At 43.0% G+C, this 19,525-nt stretch overlaps 1 protein-coding gene across 11 annotated transcripts in view; it reads left to right on the plus strand.

Annotated features, from left to right (window-relative positions):
- Positions 1-10,920: 10,920 nt before the first annotated feature.
- The window catches only part of KANK1 (KN motif and ankyrin repeat domains 1), a 216,009-nt gene continuing 207,404 nt past the window's right edge, over positions 10,921-19,525 (plus strand). For all 11 annotated transcript variants that reach the window (XM_060410924.1, XM_060410915.1, XM_012123804.5 and 8 more), the window contains exon 1: positions 10,921-10,990. The gene's annotated coding sequence lies outside the window, so the exon portion shown is untranslated. The remainder of the gene's footprint in view (positions 10,991-19,525) is intronic.

The following is a 19,525-nucleotide window of genomic DNA, read 5'->3' on the forward strand; positions in this document are numbered from 1 at the left end:
TGGAGTGGCCAATTTTAAACAGTGTGGGAACAGTGGGCCTCTCTGGGAAGGTGATATTTGAGAAAAGGAGGTGATGGCAGGAGCCAGGCTGCTCTAGGGGAGTAGAAGAGGGACATCAAGCACAAAGGACCTGAAGGGGCAGCACGCCTGCAGTGCCTCAAGAACAAGGCCAGTTTGGCTGGAGTGGAGAGACGGCAAAGGGAAGGAGAGAGGACTAGGCAACTGTTACTGTCTTAATCATGATAAAGTTCTCCATGAACCCAACTTCCAATTTAGAGTTTTAGCTTATTTATTCTGACTGCAGGGAAATCCTCAACTATTTACCTAGAATGATGGTTCTTAATTTGTAAAACATGAGTAGGTTAGGATTTCTTTCACAAAACTATGACTAGAGAAAATCAGTATAGCTTGGTGGTGATGTATGTCCTCTAACTGATAGATCTGAGTTCACATTCTGGTTTCCTTACTTGCTAGATGTGTGCCCTAGGTAAGTTACTCAACCTCTCTGTGCTTCAAGTTCCATCTCTACGAAATGAGGCAACTAAAAGTGCTTCCTTTTAAGTTCTCAGGGTTATAGGAGAAGGTCCATGTAAAATGCTTAGCACAGTGGCTTGGCATGTAAAATGTGCCAAATAAATATTGTTATTATTTCTTGAAATGTATCGCTAGGAGGATTAGGTATCTCAAAATAACCTATTTCAGTGTATATTTGAAATGTATATTTAATAACCAAAACATGCTTTTGTACAAAAATGTCTTATTATTGTTTCTAATAGTTGTAATAGCCAGCCTCCAAGATGATCCCCCATGATTCCTGTCTCTGAGTACTCGCACACTTGTACAGTCCCTCTCACACTGCACCAGGGCTGGCCTATGGGACCAAGGAAGATGAAAGAAGTGATGGCATGCCACTTTTGAGATTAGGTGTTAAAAGTCATTGCAGCTATGATATTGGTCATTCTCTCTCTCAGTCATTACTAGTTCTGAGGGAAATCAGCTGCCATGTCATGAGCAGTCCTTGGAGAGGCAACCCCGCTACGACATCCACACAATAAGAAACTGAAGCCTTTTGCCGACAACCATGTGAGTCAGAGCCTTCTTGGAAGTGGGCCTGGTCAGGGGTTCAGATGGCAGCAGTTCTCCCTGGTATTTTGTAACTTCACAAGAGACCCTGAGCCAGAACCATCCAGCTAAGCAAACCCTGAATTCTTCACCCTCAGAAGGTGTGTGAGTTGATAAGCATTTGTCTCAAGCTTCCAAGTTTTAGGGTAATTTGTTTATGCAGCAACAAACAACAAATACTATACTGTATGTCTGTGTATTCAAAAGTTAATTAAAACATATACATATGTATATAAGTGAAAGAGTTACTCGCTCAGTTGTGTCTGATTCTTTGCAACCCCATGGACTGTAGCCCACCAGGCTCCTCTGTCCACAGAATTCCCCAGGCAAGAATACTGGAGTGCGTTGCCATTTCCTTCTCCAAGGGATCTTCCTGAGCCAGGGATCGAACCTGGGTCGCCTGCATTGCAGGCAGACTCTTTACCACCTGAACCACCAGGGAAGCCCTTATATTTAAGGTTAATTGAAATATATACATATGCATATATGTACGGCAGTTTTGTTTTGTGTATGTATACATATATACCTATACATATATGTTTTAATTAACTTTTGAAAATATATAATTTATTGGAACTAACCCAATTTTGTCATTTTTTATATCACTTTGGATCTTTAGAGAGTCCCACTGATCCTTGATAGTTTACAAGCATTTATTTTTTACATGTTATTGATAATACACTCCTCTTTGTATTTGATTTTTCCCCTCAGAATCACTTCACATATAGCACTAGATTGCAACATTCTTGGCATTTTTACTGTCTGTATAGCATTCCTCCCTGTGGCTATGTCACGTCCTCTCAAATATCCCCGATTGCAGGACATTTGAGTTCATTTCAACTGGTAACATAATATCTGGCACTATAACAGTGGTGCCAGTTAGCTAAGCAATGACTGAGAGTTAAATAGACTGTCTCTGCTCTCAGATACATAAAAGACAAGACAGAGGGGGCAAGTCCTCCTAAGGTACACAGACTACAAACAGATATTGAAGACAAGTGCTGGCTAAATAAGTGAGCTGCACTTTATGCTGGCCTGTGATGGTGAGTGCAAGGGAGCTGAGTGAACCTGTGAGTGAAGACAATAATAATAGCTTTCGAGAACTAGATGTTTTTCCTGCTGAATTATGGAATGACAGGAGACAATAAAACCTTCTCTCCAAGTCTCAAAGCAGAATTTTGGAGAGGATCCCCCTGAACGAAAGCCATTGTCCCCAGACTCTGTGTCTGCTTCCTTCACTTTAACCATTCTCCTCCCCTTCTTTGGCTGTGCTTTGTCAGGCTCTACAGCTGTGAAGTTGACTAAGCCCGTCTTTGTTGAAATCCAGCACAATGTTACACGTCCCAGGTCTCCTTTTGAATACACCATTCATTAGAAGGCTCTTACGTAACCACATCCTGTAAGTGGGGAGTCATCATTTCTTCAGCTTGGTTGCTTCTGGTCCTTAAGCTCTGACTTCACCCACATTCCTTACAGGGTTTTGAGGACCTCCAGGTAGGCAAGCCATCTTTAACATTTAAAAAATAATTTGTGATCGAAGGGAACTATACTTAATATATCCAGAGACATTAAACCGGATTAATTCTAAAACCTCATCAGGTTCATGACCGTCAGTCTAGTTAATGTGCAGGAACCTGATGAGGCTTGAGATGCAGCCTTACCAGTGGGAGGAGATGGAAAGTTAACGCTTCTTTAAAAACGAGACTGAGGTTGTGTTGACATCAGCGCTCCTGATTAAGAGTCAGCTGTGATTATCTTCAGTTGAATATGGGGCAGCCTCCTTCCTTCCTTCCCCATCCCCAATCCCCCTACCACCTATGCAAGTCTCCCCTCCCTGTCAGCTTCACTCACGGAAACTTCATTTTTATCTTCCATTAAAAGTCTGTCTGATGAGAAGTCTCCAAGGCTCAAAAGAGAGCTCAGTTGTCTGAAAACTCCAGGCTTAGAGAATGGCGCTGTGAGGTCAAGGTCAAAAGGTCACTGGGTCAGGGTTTCCTTGCCAAAGGAGAAAAGGCTTCAGTGACAGTGACTCAACTCAAAGTTTATTGCTAACATGGTTGCAAAAGCAAAACAAAACAATGTAATGCATGTGCTGTCCTAGCTGGAATAATCAGTGCTGAAACCTGGCTCTGCACTGTTGCCACCTGGGTGAGAGTCCTGCCTCCACCACAGAGCACTGTGGTGGCTTCCTACGGATATTTGAACCTCTCTAAAGTTCCATCTTCATTTCTGTAAATTGTGAATAATAATCATGTCTATCTCACAGGAGAAGCAAGTTCTTTTTTTTTTTTTAAGAACATAACCACATTTATTGAAGAATACATTCTAATATCTAATTGCAATGTTCAACAATGCAAAATCAAAGTTACTTTTTCACCAACATAATAGTTTTACACATGGTAATGCATATGTTTCAGTACTACTCTCTCAGTTCTTCCTCCCCACCCCCTGTCCATAAATCCATTCCCTGTCTGCATCTCCACTGCTGCCTTGAAGACAGGTTCATTAGTGCCACCTTCCTAGATTCCATTTCTATGCGTTATTATATGACATTTGTCTTTCTGACTTACTTCACTCTATATAACAGGCTCTAGTTTAATCCAGCTCATTAGTATTGACTCAAACGTGTTCCTTTTTATGACTGAGTAATAGTCCACTGTGTATATATACCACAGCTTCTTTATCCATTCATCTGACAGTGGACATCTAGGTTGCTTCCAAGTCCTAGTTATTGTAAATAGTGCTCCAGTGAACACTGGGGTACATGTGCCTTTTTCGATTATGGTTTCTTCAGGGTATATGCCCAGTAGTGGGACTGTTGGCTCATATGATAGTTTAATTCTTAGGTTTTTTTTTTAAGGAATTTCCATACTGTTCCCCATGGTGGCTGTGTCAATTTGCATTCTCACCAACAGTGCAAGAGGGTTCCCTTTTTTCCACACCCTATCCAGCATTTATTGTTTGTAGGTTTTTTGATGATGGCCATTCTGACTGGGATGAGGTGATACTTCATTGTAGTTTTGATCGCATTTCTCTAATAATGAGCAATGTTGAGCATCTTTTCTTGAATTTATTAGCCATCTGTATGTCGACAAGCAAGTTCTTAATAATTGCTATCAATTACTAAAATTTTTAAATATAATAATGCTATATTACTACTATAAGTATTACATATTATAAATAAAGTATAAGTATTATAGTAGCTATGATACTTACATTATTAATACTTATATCTTTCAAGCCAAAGTCTATTATTATACTGCAGTTAATCTAGTGTATGTGTTAACACCCCAAAATGTCAGGTAGTCTCTTGGGATTCTTCATCTTTGTGTCTTTTATAAAAATTAACACAATCCTTTGGGCACAGTAGACCCTCAGTAAATATCTGTTGAATAATTGCTCTAAATATAGTGGTTCTGCAGGGATAGGCTTGTACATATAATCCCTCCACTTAGCATCCTAGGAGAACGTCATACACCTTTGAATGCTCTGTAAATATTTTATAATAGTAACAATGATATAATGATTATCATTATGAATACAGATTGCTGTTAGCTTAAATTTCCTGAACTAGGGTTAAGTCCTTCTGCAACATATAAAACATATTCACAAAGGGCTTCAGCCTATTGCAAACTGAACCCTAACTTGCTTTGTAAAATAACAAAAGCAAGTGAGTTGATGATGAGTCTTTTACCTTTCAAGCAGTCATTTCCAGGAACCATTACAGGTTGAAGTAAATGAGACCTTCTTTTCTTTCTAGATTTAGGTAATCATTGCCTTATGTGTTTTCTGATGACAGTCGGCAATTAGATTATTTTACATTTATTTCATAAGCTTTGTAAGGCTTCTAACTAAGCAGCAAACCAACTCGTGAAATGTGAGTTATGAGCTTTGGGATACAGAAAGAAGCAGAAGCCAGCTGTATGGGCCATTCCCTTCTGCTTCTCTATTTTAGCTTTCTCCAGCCACAGAAGCTGAAGCTCTCTTTTGGAAGAGGAAACCACAGAGCCACTGGCAGAAGATAGATCTTCCAGACTGTGATTCAGAGACTAGGGTTTTGTAATATTAATAAATGTTCCTTAAAAAGATGACTCCTTAGTGGCAGTCAGACCTTGGGCAAGGGCGAGGGAACACACAGGAAACTCCCAAGGAGTTTCCCTTAGGAAACTCCCAAGATTGGCACTGGAAAAGTACCTGCAGGTGGTGAATCCGCTGTCTTAGAGGTACAGTCCCCTGCCCCACAGCTCACCTGCCCTTTGAGGGTGACTCACTTGTGCTCAGGTTTGTCCGTGCATTCTCTCTCTTACACATACACACACACACATATGCACACACAAACGTTCTTGCCAGTTTGACTTTAACACTCTGGCATGAAGACAGCAAAAAACCCTCCTTCACATCTCTGTAAAAGATTTGAGGATGACAAAAACTTAAAAAAAAAAAATCTTGATACTAACTATGGTATACATCCACTGTAAAAAAATAATTGAAGTTGGGGGAGATGAAGATGAATATTAAGAAATTACTTCCAGAGCCTGTCCCAATTCTACCTGCCCCTAAGATTTGGTAAACTTTGGTGACCTTACCAAAGTCTTAACAAACTTTGGTAACCTCCCATGTCTTCCTCATTCTCTCCTGATATCTCTCCTTGCTGCCATGTACGTTATTAGGCCTGAGTGTATGGGACACTTAAGGTGTCAGATTCTTACCTGCAGCATATCCAGGGTCCATTCTGACCCAACTCATTCTGTGAGGTTTCATCCTTACTGTAGCTTGGTGAAGCAGGCACAGTAGGTATTCTCCCATTATCTGGACAAGGAGCTTGGGGCTCAGGGAGGTTAGAATTGGCTGCTGGTACTTGCACATAGTATATGGGAGATGACCCATTACATGAAAGGCCACAATGTAAGTGGTCTGATAGAATATATTTCAGAACTAGAGCAGATGTTCCTTAACTGCCAAGTGTGTATAATCGTCATGCTCATCATCCATGCACTAGATTACCTTAACTGAATCCTGAGGGAATGGACACAGGACAAATTGGTTTTGATGGGAAAGGTGGGAGAGGAGACGGTTCTGAACATGGAGATGTTGCCAGTAAGACAGTTCTCAATATGACCACAAGTATAGAGCATGGGACCACATGATGCCATTGAGGGTGGTATCAAATAAATAAATAGTAAGTGTTAGAAAGGCCCTGAAGGAAACTTGCTATAATCTTAACAGTGGCTATATCTAGGATAGTTATTATTGTTTAGACAATAAAGTTGTGTCCGACTCTTTTGCGACCCCATGGACTGTAGCACACCAGGCTCCTCTGTTCACAGGATTTCCCAGGCAAGAATACTGGAGTGGGTTGCCATTTCCTTCTCCAGGGAATATTCCTGACCCTGGGATCAAACCCATGTCTCTTACGTTGGCAGGCAGATTCTTTACCACTGAGCCACCACAGAAGGCCCAATCTAGGACACAGCCATAAGCAATTGTTATTTTTCTTTATTCTTTTTTATATTTTTCTAATTTTTTCTTATAATGGGTATGAATCACTTTTATAGTCTAGCTCTTAAGTATTATGCATTAGTGTATGTTATTTTGTATTGTAAAAATATGACTGTCAAAAATATATGTGCTTCAAAGGACACTATCAAGAAAGTGAAAAGACAAGCCACATAATAGGAGAAAATATTTATAAATATATATATATATATCAGATAAAGGACTAGTGTTACTTATCAGATATAAGACCTCTTATAAAGACCACCAGTAAAAAGACATATAACCCAATTTTAAAATGAGCAAAGTATTTGAATAGATATTTCTCCAAAGAAGATATACAAATGGCCCTGATAAGGATATGAAGACATGCTCAACATTACTAGTCATTAGGGAAATGCAAATTAAAATCTTGAACTACCACCTACCATACATATATGACAATAGTCAGTAAGGATTTGGAGAAATTAGAACCCTCATAAGGTCTGTCTAGTCAAGGCTATGGTTTTTCCAGTGGTCATGTATGGATCCGAGAGTTGGACTGTGAAGAAAGCTGAGTGACGAAGAATTGGTGCTTTTGAACTGTGGTGTTGGAGAAGACTCTTGAGAGTCCCTTGGACTACAAGGAGATCCAACCCGTCCATTCTAAAGGAGATCAGTCCTGGGGGTTCTTTGGAAGGACTGATGCTAAAGCTGAAACTCCAATACTTTGGCCACCTCATGCGAAGAGTTGACTCATTGGAAAAGACCCTGATGCTGGGAAAGATTGAGGGCAGGAGGAGAAGGGGACGACAGAGGATGAGATGGCTGGATGGCATCACCGACTCGATGGATATGAGTTTGGGTGAACTCCGGGAGCTGGTGATGGACAGGAAGGCCTGGTGTGCTGCAATTCATGAGGTCACTAAGAGTCGGACACGACTGAGCGACTGAACTGAACTGAACTGAACTGAATAGGAATGTAAAATAGTATAGCCACTTTGGAAAAGTGTATTAGTTCCTCAAAGAGTTTAGCCAAGAAATTCTACTCCTAGACATACACCCAAGAGAAATGAACAGATGTGTTTACACAAAAAATTGTACACGAATGTCTTAGCAGCATTATTCTTAAGAGCCAAGAAGTGGAAACAATCCAAAGTGCCCATCAATGTATGAATGGATAAACATAATGTGGTTTTATCCATACAGTGGAAGATTATTCAACTATAAAAAGGAATGAAGTACTAATACATGTGACAACTTGGTTGAACCCTGCAAATGTTAAGTTTAAGAAGCCAAACCCAAAGGCTGCATGTTACATGTTTCTATTTATATGAAATGTCCAGAATAGGCAAATTCATAGAGACAGAAAATAGATTAGTGGTGGCTTGGGGCTAACGGGGTGGGTGAGGAGTGACTGCTAATGAGTATGGAATTTGTTATTGAAAATGATGAAAGTTCTGGAATCAGATAGTGGTGATGGTCGCATAACTATTCAAAATCATGAAATTATACACTTTAAGAGCAAATTTTATGCTATGTGAATTGCATATCAATAGAAAAATGACTAAAAATAAAGAAAACTTCAAATATAAACCCACTAAAAGTTCAGAATCTGCCGTACTTTGGGGGACTTCCTAGGTGGTGCTAGTGGTAAAGAACCCACCTGCCAGTGCAGAAGACATAAGAGACGTGGGTTCAGTCCCTAGGTGGGAAGATCCTCTTGAGGAGGAAATGGCAACCCACTCCAGTATTCTTGCCTGGAGGAGTCCATGGACAGGGGAGCCTGGCGGGCTACAGTCCATGGCTTTGCAAAGAGTTGAACACAACTGAAGCGACTTAGCACACATGCCATACTTTTGATTGATTAATCTTCATTTGTTGTTGTTGAGTCACTCAGTCTGACTCTTTGCGACCCCATTCTACAAACCCCATGGATTGTGGTCCGCCAGGCTCCTCTGTCCATGGGATTTCCCAGGCAAGAATACTGGAGTGGTTTGCCATTTCCTTCTCCAGGGGATCTTCAACCATCCAGGGATCAACCTGTCTCCTGCACTGGCAGGCAGATTCTTTAGCACTGAGTCAATAGGACCTATGAAATAAATGTTTACTGAGTAAATGTAAGCAAGGAGAAAAAAAGGATGGATGGCATCCTTCGTGTATGCAGGACCCCCCCTTGGGAATAAGTATTGTTTCAGTTCAGTGGCTCAGTCATATCTGATTCTTTGTGACCCCATGGACTGCAGCATGCCAGGTTTCCCTGTCCATCACCAACTCCTGGAGTTTGCTCAGACTCATGTCCATCCAGTCGGTGATGACATCCAACCATCTCAATAAAACAATAAACAATAAAATTATTCTTTATATAGAATCATAGACATTTGGGAGAGGGGGGATTTTAAAGATCTATTGAATCCATATAGCCTATTCTACAGATAAAGAAACGGAGGTCAAGGAGAAGGGAAAGAATTTGTTTACTGTCACCTGGTGAGCTTGCAAAGAGTCTGAGCTTTTTAAGTGAGATTTCCTGCCTCCATGTATCTTTGAGCTGTCCTTCGCTTATCTTCTTCACAGGCAGGGGCCATTGGTTTCAGGAATCTGCAGGTGTGCTTTGCTGTGAACATATAGGGATTTCACAGCCTCTTCTCCCCAGAGGCTAGCATCTCGTGATAACTCTTCACTTTAACCTACTTGCAAAAATTTTGTGACTGCCTAAAGCCATGAAATTAAAAGACGCTTACTCCTTGGAAGAAAAGTTATGACCACCCTAGATAGTATATTCAAAAGCAGAGACATTACTTTGCCAACTAAGGTCCATCTAGTCAAGGCTATGGTTTTTCCTGTGGTCATGTATAGATGTGAGCTGGACTGTGAAGAAGGCTGAGTGCCAAAGAATTGATGCTTTTGAACTGTGGTGTTGGAGAAGACTCCTGAGAGTCCCTTGGACTGCAAGGAGATCCAACCAATCCATTCTGAAGGAGATCAGCCCTGGGATTTCTTTGGAAGAAATGATGCTGAAGCTGAAACTCCAGTACTTTGGCCACCTCATGTGAAGAGTTGACTCACTGGAAAAGACTCTGATGCTGGGAGGGATTGGGGGCAGGAGGAGAAGGGGATGACAGAGGATGAGATGGCTGGATGGCATCACTGACTCGATGGATGTGAGTCTGAGTGAACTCCGGGAGTTGGTGATGGACAGGGAGGCCTGGCGTGCTGCGATTCATGGGGTCGCAAAGAGTCGGACACGACTGAGCGACTGAACTGAACTGAACTGAAAGCCCCTCTGGGAGGTGTAGTGTGCTGGAGAACTTAGTGGGCAAACTGCCCCTACCCGACCTTAACAAAAATCAGTGATTGGAGAGCTGGCATTAGTGTTTCTTGGTAATACTTGTCGGTCCTCCCGCCCTGTTTATTCAAACCATCTTCAATTTGAAAGAAGACTGAAGTCACAGCCTCCCTTGCACCCGCTTAGGTTGCTACGGATTGAGAGTGTCTGACTTCCTAGTTCGCTTCTAAGCTGCCTACCCAGGCACTGCGTCTTCTTTGAAGTCCTCAGAACACCTACACCCTTCTGGACATGCATTCTCTCCTTTTCACTGAGGACTCCGTCCTGCAGCCGAGCCGGCGCGAACGCACGGAGGACACGGCTCGTCCCGCTCAGGCACCTGCAGAAAACCAGATCCCTGTATGCTCCAGAATCCCGGTGTCACCAGGGGCCAGGAAACAAGCCGACAGTCCCTGATCAATTTCTTTAATCAGAGGCGCTAAGCCGGCGTGTTAACAGTGCCAGCCTCCCGCGCGTCCAGGTACCCCTCCAGGTAAGAACTGATGGAATCGAACTGACGCACGTCTCACTGGGGATGGATTTTTTCCTCTCCCTCGGGGAAAGAAAGTAAACACACAGCTGCAGCAGGAGCGTGCCGGGGCTGAAGGAGCGGCTCTGCCTGCTGCTCGCGGGGCAGAAGCCAGCGGACCGGGGTGAGGCAGCTGAGGTGAGCGAAGGTGCCCGGTGGGCTTGGTGGAGTCTGATCGGCGCGCAGGCGCATTGGAGTCTGCCCGCCGGCCGGCTCGCGCGGGTAGAGAGCGCCGCCGAGAGCAGGGGTTCCTTGAGGTCCCGGGAGCCGTCTGGGGTTTTGCAGGCCGGAGCTGTCCCTCCGGGACGCAGCCGCAGCCGTTTCCTGCCCGGAGTCGGAGGCTTGCGGGTCTCCCCGAGTTCCTTGCCCTTGCGGTAGCAGCTGAGCCCTGGCTGATCCCGTGCGTGCGGGGTTTAATTCTGGCGCTCGCGGCCGGGGCCGGCTCCGCCCCCTGCGCCCCGCCCCCTTCTCCGAGGTCCCCGAGCCGCGGGCGAGGCGGCGAGCGGCCGGCGCGCGCGGCAGGTTGAGAGGAGCTGCTGGAGGTGAGTGGAGCTGGGGGCTGTGTCGCGCCACCTTCCCGGGCGGGTTGGCCGGGGGCGTGGGGCTCCGACCCTGCCCCCGTTGGTCTCCACGCCCAGTCAGGCCAGCTTGGGGCGCGCCGGGGCGCACGGCGGCCGTGGCGGTGGTGGAGGGCAGCCCCCCGCAGGCTCTTTCTTGCCGGGTCACCCCGGCGGCCTAAGGACGGGCCTAGGGACGGGGTCCGAGAGGTTCCTGGGCCCCGCAACTCGCGGGGTTCGGCACACTGTGGCGGAGGGGCTCGGGGGTTTTGGAAGGGGAGTGCGGCGCGCCCGGCTCGGGGTCAGCGGGAAAGTCCGAGCGGGGCCGGGAGGCGGGAGGGTGCGGACGCGTCCCGACGCACGGCCCTGGGTGCCCCCGGGGCCCTTTCATTAGTCCGGGATCGAGTGAGAGAGCTCTCCGAAGCGTCTCCCCGAGAAGTTTTCGGCTCGGCTCCGCTGGAGGGAGTGGCGGTCGACCACTTTCTTCCTCATCAGCGGAGCGGCAGGTGGCCTCGGTCGCCCTCAACCGACTCGGAGATGGCTCCGGCCGAGGTTGCCGGGGCCGGGAGGTGGGGGAGGGTGTGGGCGCACTGGGCCTGCGGCCAGTCGAACCCCGCCGGGACGGCGTGGGCTTCTGGAGTCTCCAGGGGCTTCTGGTGGTCGTCGAGGGAGGCTGCGAGCGCCCTTAAGCAGACTTGCACCCTCAACTCCCCTTCCTCCCCCTTCCCATGGCCACAGAAGCGTCCTCCCCTTGACCGTTCTTCTCCACCCGCTCGGTGTGGAACCCTGAGGCAACTCTTCGCGGCGGGTCGTGCAAGTCAGCAAGAACTGTGCTGCGCCGGGGTGGCTTGCAGAGGGGTTTGTCGAGTGAGCCTTAAAAACAATCTATGGCGTCCCCCAGCGCTCGCTGTCTGCACATAGTCTCTTCTGAGGTTCGGCTGGTCGAATTAATTAATAAAGTATTATATCAAGACAGGCGCTCGGAGACCAACAAGGAAAGTTAACCACCCAGTTCTGTAATTGTGCACTTTCTTGCCCCAGCTTCATCCCATCCTTCTGTGAGCTGAATGGAAAGTCAGGGCTAGTTTCCTCATTTTTAATTACGTGAATTTATTCAGCTTGGTTTTTAGATGGTACTTGGCTGTCCATCTGCTATTTGCTCGCTTCATCCAACTTTCTCTACAGAAAAGTTGGGCTTGCCCACATTTTATTTATTTTAAAAGTTGATACATGACAAGTGTGCCATAAATTTACCCAAAGTGTATAATTTACTGTTTTTTTTAAAAAAGTATATTCACAGAGTTGTGCAGGCATCCCTACTGTCTAATTCCAGAACATTTTCATCACCTCCCAAAGTAACGCCCTCCCCATTAATCAGTTATTCCCCACTCCCCTTCCCCCAGCCTCCCACTCTCTCATTCTGAGGTGAAGCTTTCTCAAGATGGAAATTGAATGAGAAAACTGACAGATTATTAACTTCAGTGCTTTTTCAGTTAGTAGATTTGGGAAAAGGTGCTGCTGCTGAAGCAATGGAAGAAAAATTAAGAATGGGTTGTCCTCTGGACATTGTCCTCTGGAGATTACAGTATCTAAGGATGGAGGAGAGGCTTCCAGTAGAGGAATAATTGCCTCTTTTAAAAACACACAAATTAGGACTGCATTTTATCCCTGTAGGTGGGGCACACTTTCTGCACTTTAGATTTGCCAAGTCCACAAATCACTGTAGCATGTGTGAGTGCTACCTACCTCAGCACGTGTGAGTTCTATTTTATGTATGTGTATGTTTGTTTTGGGGGGAGGTGTTAGAGGGAAAAAAGGACTCTAGATTTAAAAACAGTTTTAAAGTATCCGCTGTCCCCAAAGAAAGAAGCCACAGGCAAATAGCCACTAGGATGGTTACATTCCGACTTGGATTGATTTGGTGAGAAGGTGCCTGCCTGCATGAGTGCTGAGAATCCACCTCTTCTGTGTCTCCTGCGTTGCAGGCCCATTCTTTACCTGCTGAACCATCACGGAAGCCAGCGAGAGAGCATCTGCTCTCATATAGTCCCTGAGCTACTGTGCTCATGCATTTACCGCTGTGTGAGGAAGAGGATGGGAAAGGGTCTATTTGGAGGTAATTCAAGAAATTGAGGCAAGAATTGGAGAAAGCCTGAAAGGGGAATACTTGTGGGAGCTGAAGTGTGTTAAAATGGAGGAGTGAGCACATTCAGAAGCAGCCAAGAGGATCTCAGTGAGAAATTTCAAACATTTCACTTAGGCATTTGTTGGACTATTTGTGCACGTTCTAAAAATCATGTTTCAGTGAGCAGAGTTGAAGCTATCCAAATTATGCAATAACCACTGTACTTCTCTTCTGCCCTCAAATCAAATGAAGCCAAGTTGGGTTCAGATGTTACAGGGTGTTTTATGCCTACTACATGGTGGCTTGGCTTATGCATCTTGTAAAGTAATTCTTAAAGTTGAACTGTAAGAAACATATACATCTTAAAGCGTATAATTTGATGAATGTTCACAAAGTGAACATAAACTTATAACCAACACTGAGATAAAGATACAGAGCATTGCCATGCTTTTTTTCCCCAATCATACACTCTTTCCAGAGGTAACTACTGTCTCAACCATAGGTTAGTTTTGCCTATCCTCGTGATTTATATACATGGGATCATATAGTATGTTTTTGTGGTTTTCCTGTTTGTTTTGGTTTTGGTATCTGGCTTCTTTCACTCAAAATTTTGTTTGTGATACTTTGCCATGTTGTTGCATGTGGCTGTAGTTCAGTCATCATCATTGCTGTCCAGTGTTTCATTGTGCCTATGCCACAGTTTATCCATTCTAGGGTTGATGGGCATTTGATTAGTTTCCAAATTTTGTCCATGGGGAATAGTGTGACTTGAGCATTCTAGTGTATGACTTGATATACATGACAAATTTGTGTTTAGGGTATATACTGAGGAGTAGTATATACTGAGTAGAATTGTCCTTAACCCCTCTCTTCCCTCCTTCCTCTCAAATAAAATTCAGTGAAAATTTCTCTAAGGTGAAGGCTGCTCCACTAACTTTCATTAGAATAAATGAATGTCAGTGAGCTTTAATAAGTGATAATTACATGTTTATTTTAGGTAAGGGCCTGGTGGGAGAATTCAGAGTTGAAGACCCTCATTTGGTTCATAGCAGATGGGGAGATGTAAAGATACAAAATTGAATTGGAGGCAGAAAGATGGAAATATCTGATAAAATGGCTCACTGGAAATGTAGGGGAAATTAACACTGAAGAGAGAGAGATTTGGGTGATGTTTAGGGAGACTGAAGAATGTGTACAGGTGGGGACTAGAGTAAAAGGCATTTCGTTTAGCTCATAGCCTTTGAAGAAGCAAGAAGTCCAGCAGTGCTTGACACATGATAGCATTGTTAGTCACATGCTTGGAAACCCAGGTGAATGGCGATTTGAGATTGTGCCCTTCATCTAATGACTCTGACTGCCGAACCAGCCTAGTAATCTTTGTGGAAATGTTGTAGCTCTGGATCCAGACTGGCTAGTTTGAGTCTAGGTGCTGCTGCTTGCTGTGTGACCTTTCATACAGTTCCTGAATCTCTCTCTGTCTCAATTTCCCATCTATTAAAAAGAGATAATAAAAGCACTCCCCTCATGGGATTATTTTGAGTATTAAATTAGTTAAAACATAGCACAGAGAGCACATTGAAATTTGGTACACAGTAAGTGCTGAACATATTTGCTGCTGTTGTTTCTTTAATTTAAAATAGTTTGAATTTCTATAGTAATATCTGTACATAGTAAGAATAATGCAGATAACAAAACAGTGTTTAAAATGAAAACTAAAACCCTTTACTCCTTTCCAGTCCCAGCTCAGCTACGGTCTCTTCTCCAGTGTGATAACCGTAAACTGTTCCTGTTTTTAGTTCTTTTGGTGGTTGTCATTGAACTTAAAATTTAGTGACGTAGACCGTTTTTTCATGGTATTATGTGTTCCATGGATCAAGGATGAAGGTAGGCCTGGCTTCTCCTCCTCCTGAGGCATTGACTGGGATCTCTCTGTAGCATGCAGCTGGTCAATTGGCTGGGCTGGAAGGTCCAGGAAGGCTTCACTTCCATGCCAAGTGCCTTGGCAAGGCTGGCTGGAAGACTGGGCACAGCACTGATTGTTGACTGGAATACCTACACGTGGTAACTTCAGCATGGTGGCCCCAGGTAGTTGCACTACTTACATGGTCACCAGCTTTCCCCAGATATTAATCAGGGTCTGAGGAGAAACAGACCAATAGGATATGCATGTATTTATAGAAAGATTTATTATAAGGAATTGGCTCATGATTATGGAGGTTGGTGATTCCAAAACCTGTGGTGTGAGCCAGCAGCCAGGACATCCAGGACAGCTGATGTTGCAGATGAAGACTAGAGGCAGTCTGCTGGAGAATTCCTTCTTGCTCAGGGAGGCCACTCTTTTTTGTCCTATTCAGGCCTTCAACTGATTGGAGGAGGCCCACCCATATTATGGAGAGCAATCTGCTTTACCCAGAATGCAATTGAAATGTTAATCTCATCCCAAAACACCCTCCCAGTGGACACATACAATTAACTTGAGCTATGAGTGCCTCAAGTGAACCAGTTGGAATCTCCTTGGCCTTTTATGACTGAATCTCAGAAGTTACATAACTTCCTTTTCACCAAACTGTTGATTGGGTCAATCACAAAGCCTGCGCAGACTGAAGAGGAGGGGATCTAGACTAGCTACTTGATGGGAAGAGTGCCAAAGAATGTGTAGCTTGCTTTTTAAGCTGCCACAGTCTACACTTGAGTTCACAAATTTAACTATAGCTATTAACTCCCTGCTAAGGAAGGAGTGGAATTTGTATTATCTCCCACCTCTCTTTTCCTTTCCCCTTTGCTTCCCATTATTTATTAGGTACCCTATTATTTTTATCTTATTAATTTTAGTTCTCTTTTTTCAGTACCTGTGTAATTTTAAATAAAACATTCTACACTCGATAAGGCTGTGGAGAGGTGGCAAGCTCATGTTTGTTGGAGTGTGTGTATGTGTATGTGTGTGTGTATTGGAAAGGGCAGTGAAAGAGAACAACAGAACTGTCTTGAATGGAGGATGCCTGACAGTGAGGCTCTTATGAAGACACACCAGCTACTAGATGTGTGAATTGCCTGTGAGCATGTAGTCTGCATAAGCAGAGCAGGTGATACAATACAGCAATTTTAATTTTCTCTCTTTGGCTTCTAAACTCAGATAATCCTTTGCCTTTTCCTTCCTTCAGCTTTGCATTTAAAGTATGAATGCTGGAAGCAAATGATAGTCTCATTGATGAAGAATCTAGGAATAGATACACTGCTGAGTTAGCTAGTAGTATACAGGTATATACACCAGAAAGGCCTGTCAGAGATTAAGTATCCTCATGTTTCTTTCCTTATGGAAGCAATCAGTTAATTGGAAAGAGTTATATATTTCGGACATTGTCAGGAACCCTGTAGTTCTGTTATAGGGTGTTTTTTTTTTTTCCTTTAAAATAAATTCATTTGGGGAACTCCCTGGTGGTCCAGTGGTTAGGACTTGGCACTTTCATTGCTGGAGCCTGGGTTCAATCCCTGATTGAACTAAGATCCTGCAAGCTTTGCAGCACAGCCAGAAAAAAAAAAACAAAAAAACACCACTTCAGTTAGTTAATGGAATTGAGCAATGGGGCTTAAAGTCTCAGGAGACATACTAATACACTTTTATAATTATCTAATCCCTTGAGAAGCATACAAGAGGAATTTCTATTCTTGTTGGTTTCCATTTATTGCATTGAAGTTAAGACTCCTTTTGATAGTTTATATAATTTTTGGCTTGATTAGAGGCAAAAACTTAAATTTGTTAATTGCATTGCATTTTTGGTTATGTTTGTTCAGATTTCTTTTGGTAATTCTGACTTGTTTACCCTTTGATCTTAGGGAAAATATGAAAAAATAATTAGGTTATAGGTAGAAATAAAATTTATTCATCCTGAATTTATTCATTCAGCTTGAATTTATTCATCCTTCCTCCTCTCCCCTTGCCTTTCCCTCTCTCTCCCCAATCCCTCTCTTTTTTTGTATTCCTCTTAACAGAATTGCTCTTTCCTATAAAAAATGCTGGTTTAAGAGCAGATATTTTTAGGGGCTGGAATTGTCCATATTATGTGATGTTTTGACTCACTTTTCTATCAGATACTCCCTTGCGTGCCTTCCCATAGAGCCACAGACCCAAGCTGATCATCTTTGTATTATACTCCCTTCGATTCACTACTCTAGCCCAAAGGGTATCCTTCTAATACCATTGATTACTTTCGTCAGATTTTTTAAAATACGTATAGAGTCACAGAGCATGTACTTTATTGTGTCTGGCTTCTCTCCGTGTCATATTTGTGAGATTGATCCATGTTGTTTCATATGGCTATGGGTTATTTATTTTCATTTCTTATTGTGTCCCATTGTGTGAATATGCTACTGTTTATCTGTCCTACTGGAGATATACAGTGAGTTGTTTCTATTTTTGGACCAATATGACCATTGTTATTATGAACAACTTCGTGCAGGTTTTCTCATGAACATATGTATACATTTCTGACAGGATAAGTATCTAGGAGTGAAATTGCTGAGCCACGCAGCTTAGCTGTAGCAGATACTGCCAGAGTGGTTCTATTAATTACATTTCCAACAGTTTATGTGAGGCCTAGTTGCTCTGCATTCTTGCCGGTGCTTGTTGTTGTCCATTGTTCTCTTTCAGCTATTCAGGTAAATGAGTGTGATTGAATTCTCCAGATGACTTATGAAGATGAGCACCTCAAAGTGGCTCATTACTCTTTTTGTTTTAAGCATAGTAAGATAGAAAAGTCAGGCCAGCTAAAGAATTAATTGAGACTTTGTATCGGTTTTTTAAACCAGTCTAGCTTTTCTGTTTCTCCTTGCTGTATAATTCATTTTTTGTGAGTTTTTTCTTTTAACTGGTAGGAGATACATCTCAAGAGATTTACTACTAATAAAAGTTTAAACAATGAAAGTTTGTGAATAAACTCTACTGGTTCTGAGAATAAAAGTATCCGGTATATAGAAAGACTGAAATTTTGCTCATGTTGTCTTAATCTTTCAACTTTTCTAGTTTGTGAAGTCAATCTATTGATTTTTGCCATTCACTGTGACATTTTTATAGGGGATTAGCCTGAGTCATGCTCTGTAGTTGGCCAGGAATTAGATTTCCACATGAAAATATAAAAGAAGATTTGAGTTCTTGGTGCATTTTTTTTTAAAGGAAAAACAGGGGTGACACAAGGATAAATTGGTTACTCTAAAGCTTAAGTGTCCATGCTGAAAGTTTTTGCCATTTCTTTAAAAATGAAGTAAGTAGTTTCAGTGAAACTTGACATATGACTTGGTGGGCTTGAGTTTGTTTTGATTTATTTTCTGTTGGCCTTTTGAAATTTCATCCTTCTTCTCTTTAGGGCATCTATTTTATCTTCCCAATTGTTTCTTTTTAAGGATTGTATGCTTCTTTAAGAATACAGCCTAGTTCTGAACTTATTCAATGTTCTGTCTTCCCTTAAATATTACTAGGGGTAATACTGACCAAGGGATAGACACTGTTGGTCTTAAATACTTTTAAGGTATTTGTGGGTACTGTTTGGTTTCCTTCTGGCAGGGTTGAATCTTGTGCAGCATAACCTGAAGGGTATTTGGAGAATGCTGGCTTCTGACCTTGAGGGCAGAATAAGATTTCTCTGCCTCTGGAAACATCACCCTTTGATCTCCTTTCTAAGTTATGATTCAGGAGTGGGAGGAGAGTTGGCTGAATCCCTATCAAGGAGAGGAGGCTGGGAGAGAAAAGATTGGGGTTTACTTACTACAACTCAAAGTTTGTCAGCCTTGGCAAGGTTTCACTAACAATTGGGAGAAGAACTCAAATAGTCACTGCTTTGAAAGTTTGTGTGTATTGTTTAGTGTTTTTTAATGCTGAGAGAATTCAAGGTTAGTCCTCGGATGAAGTCGTGTGAACTTACGTGTGTTCTGGTATGTTTTTACTGGGGCGAGTGGAAAGGGGAGCAGTTGTGGCTGTAGCCTGGGGTCTGAGAATTGTTCACCACATTGGGAACGACAGCCATGTGGGTGGCAAACAGTGTGGAGATACTGCCCTGAGGAACAAAGGGGCTTTGTGTGGAGTAGCCAAGTTCTACCTTGTCGGCACTCAACAGTAGATGTTGAATGAATGTGGATACTTTCATCAGTGGCATACTAGGGCTGCCAGAGCTGCACAAGGGTACCAGTTCATTAATTTTTATAGTGGTTTTAGGTGCCCACTGAATAGTAACCTATCCTGTAGATGATCAGGAATTTCATGCTTCCATCTGTTGAAATTTAAACAGTTTGGTTATAAAGAGATTTCTCCTAACAAGATCTGACCCACCTGCCAGGTGTGTATGAGTCAGGTGTTGGTCCTCCAGTGCTCCTCTTTCACGTACACTTTTGTGTGTATGAACTTA

Source organism: Ovis aries, chromosome 2 (genome assembly GCF_016772045.2).
Source record: "Ovis aries strain OAR_USU_Benz2616 breed Rambouillet chromosome 2, ARS-UI_Ramb_v3.0, whole genome shotgun sequence".
NCBI lineage: Eukaryota > Metazoa > Chordata > Mammalia > Artiodactyla > Bovidae > Ovis > Ovis aries.